The following is a 6,136-nucleotide window of genomic DNA, read 5'->3' as shown; positions in this document are numbered from 1 at the left end:
TGTACAAGTAAATCAATAAATTAGTATTTCATTTGAAACATGTTTATTCAATATCTATATCAATATTGTAATTTTAAAACGCAACAACTATTATGTACATTTATGTGCCTCGCAATTAAAGTAAATTATCACTCTTCTACGATAACAATTCATATGTTATCTCTAACATATAAACTTCCTAATGCCATACATCAAAAAAAAGTTTAACTTGCATCAGTCAGTCGCATCCCACTATTTGAATATGTACCCATCAATACTAATAGCAAAAAAAACATAAGAATCTCCATTCTAAATTATACAACAAATCAGCAAAAAAAATTACAAATTTAAATAACAAAAATGTCAAATAATCCGCGCGTATATAAAAGAAAATCGTATTGTACAAATTAGTGACACCAAATAAAGTAAATTACTTAGAGAATCAAACATGTCGCATATGATGAAATACTCTTCCCAAAGAGCATTGTTCCGATTCTTCAAGATAAAACCAAACCCCTTTGTTGGGTATACGGAACAAAGCACTTAGATGTTTTAAAAGAAACAGAGCATGCCAGATAAAGGTATTATATGAAATACCACGTTTTTCTTTTCTTAGGCTTGATTTCGCAGAATTCTCCTAATCATTGATTGGCATTCTCGGTTACTGAAAACGACCCTCAAGAACTTTGATGAACACATCAAAGTTTAAAGACGTTTAACAATGGCGTTAAAGACGTTTGGATTCAGCGGAAGTTTAAGAAGACGGGTTTTCAGAGGAGGAAAGAGGATGGAGTTAAGAAAAGGTTTAATGATCTGTAAATGGAAGCGGTTTGATTAATAAAGAAGAATCACAAAAGACGTTATCTAAACTCTACGAATGGCGGAGAAGAAATCGAGAGAAGAACCCCAAGACTCATCCGATGCAGTTAGAGGGGGGATTAGGGTTACTCGCTAATGGGTCGGATTTCTTGAGAAAAACCTGAAATAGACAGACAAAAAAGTCCTGACTGTTCTGAATAAATGAAACGCAAAGTTCTATGGATGTGACACATGTTGGCTTTATAGAGCACGACTTTGTGACATGGATGCCTATGTGGACAGCCTAAGAGGGAAGCAAACCATTATATATATATATGTTTCCTAGCTACTGTGAACCGGTTAATGATCTCAATTATTGCATTTACTTGTTGAAAATTAAATATTTCAATATATGACGAATGAACATGAGTTACAATTTTTATTAATGAAAAAGAATAAGTAAGAAGTTTAAATTTAAATTTATGAAAAATGTGCAAGGACTTTATAAACTACTAAATTTTAATAGGATTTTTTCATACATTTAAATTTAAAATTTATATTTTATTCATTATAAGAAAACGGCAATTGAAGTTACTAACTGTCCAAGTTCATTAGTCATTATATGGCAAATCTTTAATTTTCAACAAGTAAATGCAAAAATTGAGATCACTAACTGGTTCACAGTAGAGGCAACATATTGTGTAATATAGTTTCAATGCAATGTGTTAAATATTTCTGGGCATTCAAAAGTTTCCATGAATTGATCCTAAAAAATCGAATTGATCAAAATAGAGATTTAGAATATTAACCAAAAAACAAAGTATAAGAAAAATATTATCAAAATATGAGTATAAAATAACTAAAATATAGGTTTAAATTTTAGAAATGAAACAACAAAGAAAATTAGTTACTCTTTATTTTATTTATAGGTACTAAAATTGGTTTCCTAATTAATGTTTGGTTACGGGAAATTTTTAATTTTCTTGAACTATTGTAAAACATAAAACATAAGAAACTAATAATTAAATAGAATAAATTATATTTGAAACATTTTAAGCGATAAATATAAGTAAATTTTTTTTTTTGGAAAAATTCATGTTAAATAAAACAAGTAGTCACTATTGGAAGTGCTTAATCACTAGCCGTTGATGTGGTTAGTTATTGAGTTACATTTTTTCTATGTATTCAAAAAGACAGATAACTCTCTGATTATTAGGGGTGGGCAAAAAAACCGAACCGAACCTATTTAAACCGAACCAACCGAACCGAAACCGATTCAAACCAAACCAAAGTTTATTTCAAACCATTCGGTTGATGATTTTTCCAACCCGAATGGTTCGGTTCGGTTCGGTTTTAAACCGAACCGAAAAACCGATGTATTTTTGTAATTATTTAAATTAAAAATATTAGTAATACCAATATACTAAAATTCTAATACGTACCAAACCACATATTTTTCATTTTTTATTCATTAACTTATATTCTTCTAACCTAATATGTAATCATCAAAATGTTTTGATTTAGAATATTTTATTTATTGCAGGCTTTTTAATTTTAATGATAAGAAACATTACTAATGATGTTGGTTTTTTTACTTTAGTTAACTTTCATTTGTTTTAATTTTTATATACTTTTTGTGAGTTTTTAAAGGTTTTTGTTTCAGTTTTATATTGAATTTAGTTCACATAGTTTATGTTCACATAATTTATGTTTTAAAACATAATTTCTCTTAGAAAAATTAAACTAAAAAGAATATAATTAAACCAATCAAAAAAAAACAAACCGAACCGAATACAAACCGAACCAAATATAAACCAAACCGAACACAAACCGAACCAAACTAACTATGGTTTACTCCAGTTGGAAAAATACTAGAACCGAATTAACCAAACCGAACCGAACCCGAACCGAACCGAGAAAGTAACCGAAATGCCCACCCCTACTGATTATGTTTTGAATATAAACAATTTCAATACCATCATGTTTCTCTCTAACGTTTATGTCTCATGTATTGAACTGAAAAGAGTAAATCAAATGTTTTAGGAAACTTGAAGTGGTCGATTTGAAGCACTCAGTAGTGGTCAAACACATCCATTTATTTATCTCATAATTAATATATGATTAACTGCTTGTAACCATTTTATAATTACTTGCAAGTAGGATATATATAAATTTGATATAAACACTAAAAATCAGTACACAGGATTATTCAAGTCTCTCATGCTCTCTATCTAAAACTTATCACTCTTTTCTTTGATCGTCCACTACAAGAAAACACATACTTAGCGAGGAAATTTAACGAGGAAAAACAATCCTCGTAAATTTACGTCAATTTTACGAGGAACTTACGTGGAAAACTAAAGTCATCGTTATTTCCTCGTAACGTAACGACAAAAGTGTTTCGTCGTAAAGTGGATGTAATTTAACGAGTATTTTACGAGGAAAAACAATTTCCTCGTAAATACGACGTAAACTTTGCGTGTTATTTACGAGGAAATAGTTTACGTGTATTTAGCGAGGAAATTTTGAATCCACCAAGTTAGCTTCCTTCCATACCCTCGGATGAGAGATTCATGTATAAATTGGTTAGCAGTGATCAAAGTTACACCTCGAGGACGAATCATCAGTGGAGAAGAACCACCATTGCAAGAAGAACAGATAAATGAAGTCGAGGAACCTGAACAAGAAATTGATGACATCCTTCTCATTGATCCGCATAATCACGAGTACGAAGATCTTACCGATGATGCCACAAACGAAGCTGTTGAATACGAGTTTAATGAAAATGATGATGTTTCTAGTGATGACGAGAATGTCGATGTATCTGATTGATGTATTTGTTTTATGAATAAGATGAGGGAGTTTGTTTTATGGATAAGATAACGTGGGGTTTGTTTTATGAATAAGGTAATGTGGGAGTTTGTTTTATGAATAAGCAAATGTGGGAATTGTGGTTTGGAATAGAAATAAAGATGGGGTTTGGAATATATGAAGTAGAAAATAAGGAATATGGGGTTTGGGGTTTGGGGTTTCGGATTCTAGAGATTTAAACATAACACTCGTTAATTCCACGTAAGCCAACGAGGAAATAACGACGAAATATTAAAATAAAGAACGCATGCTCGTTAATTCCACGTAAGCACAAATCGTCGTAAAGACCACGTATAAGAAATCGTCGTAAATTCCACGTAGGCAGAAATCGTCGTAAAGACCACGTATAAGAAATCGTCGTAAATTCCACGTAAGCAGAAATCGTCGTAAATACCTCGTAAGCCAACGAGGAAATAACGACGAAATTTAAAAATAAAGATGGTTTGGGGTTTGGGGTTTCGGGTTTGGGGTTTAGAGGTTTCGGGGTTTGAGGTTTGGGGTTTGGGGTTTCAGGTTTGGGGTTTGGGGTTTGGGGTTTGGAGGTTTCGGGGTTTGGGGTTTGGGGTTTCAGGTTTGGGGTTTGGGGTTTGGGGTTTGGAGGTTTCAGATTTTAGGGATTTAAACATAATACTCATTAATTCCACGTAAGCACAAATCGTCGTAAAGACCACGTATAAGAAATCGTCGTAAATTCCACGTAGGCAGAAATCGTCGTAAAGACCACGTATAAGAAATCGTCGTAAATTCCACGTAGGCAGAAATCGTCGTAAATACCTCGTAAGCTAACGAGGAAATAACGACGAAATTTAAAAATAAAGATGGAGTTTGGAATATATGAAAATAAGGAATATGGAGTTTGGGGTTTGGAATATGGGGTTTGGGGTTTGGGGTTTAGAGGTTTCGGGGTTTGAGGTTTGGGGTTTGGGGTTTCAGGTTTGGGGTTTGGGGTTTGGGGTTTGGGGTTTGGGGTTTGGGGTTTGGAGGTTTTGGGGTTTGAAGTCTGGGGTTTGGGGTTTCAGGTTTGGGGTTTGGGGTTTGGGGTTTGGGGTTTGAGGTTTGGAGGTTTCGGATTTTAGGGATTTAAACACGTAAGCAGAAATCGTCGTAAAGACCACGTTGGATGAAATCGTCGTAAATACCTTGTAAAAAGATTTAAACATAACACTCGTTAATTCCACGTAAGCAGAAATCGTCGTAAATACCTCGTAGTGTAAAAACTAGAAAAAAGGGAAAAGGATAAAAATACCAGATTAATATGTGGCAAGACTTCCAGCAATTATAATACGTAAGTCTCGTCCACATGAATTCTAATATCTTATCATTTTCCTATTTTTTTCAAATATTTATAATTTGAATAGGATTTTACTCAGGAATGTGATTTCAGATAGGATGTGATTTGGGAGTTTGTGTGTGGTTTGAGAATGAGAGTTGTGGGTATATTTATAGGAAAGCAAGGCTCGTTAATTCCACGTAAGCAAAATCGTCGTTAATACCTTGTATATAAAAACACGGGCCTTTGCGATTCCTCGTAATTTCCTCGTATTGAAAAACACGGGCCTTTGTAACTGCTCGCTATTTCGTCGTAATTTTACGACGAATTTGCGACGATATGTAATCTTATATATACCCCTGAGCGCTCACTCTTTCTTTCCTCTCTACTTCCTCTCCACCTCCTCTCCATTTCGTAGCAATGGTAAGTCTCTCTAATTCCTCTCTAATTTGGTTAGTTTAGGATAGATTAGGTGGTTAGTATAGGGAATTTAGATAGGTTTACGGATTTTATGTTATTTAGTGTTCATTAGGTGGATAATGTTGGGAAATATACTATTGATGTTAATTTTAAAAATTTAATTGGGCCTTGGGGATCACTGAGAGGGTGAGGAAGAAGTTTAACGCGAAGGCGAAAGTTCGCTTGTTGGACACGGTCTCCAACTGGAAGGGTGACTGGATCGTGAAGGGGTATGAGCGTGGCAAACCCGCTGAGCTCACCACGGATGTGTGGGATGGCCTCATCCGTTATTGGAGCCTTCCTGATTCCATTAGAATCGCCCAGGCTTGCTCTAACTCCCGTAACACGGTCGATGAGCACGGGAACGGGCCGATGCTTCACACTACGGGCCAAAAACCCCACGCCGGTGTCCGTTTGGAAATGGTAATTAAATAATTTTTTTTAATATATATATTAATTTATTCTAACTTTCTTAACTGTTTTTTAGGCCAAAGAGACGGGACATCTCCCTTCTCTTATGGAACTTTACGAGAGGACCCACAAGAACAAGGCGGGCGTATTTGTAGATGGCAAGTCCGAGCAAATCTACAACGACGTAGTTGCTCGGGTTGAAGACCGCCAGACTCAGCTGACCCAGCAGTCTACCGACGGATTACCCGTCACCTTATCCACACTTGACGTGGATAAGATTTACGAGGAGGTAAATTTTCAAAAAATTATTTTTTTATTATTCATTTAATTTAACTTTAAATTTTTACT

Source organism: Brassica napus, chromosome C1, assembly GCF_020379485.1.
Source record: "Brassica napus cultivar Da-Ae chromosome C1, Da-Ae, whole genome shotgun sequence".
Lineage (NCBI taxonomy): Eukaryota > Viridiplantae > Streptophyta > Magnoliopsida > Brassicales > Brassicaceae > Brassica > Brassica napus.
Note: the sequence above shows the minus strand (reverse complement) of the source record.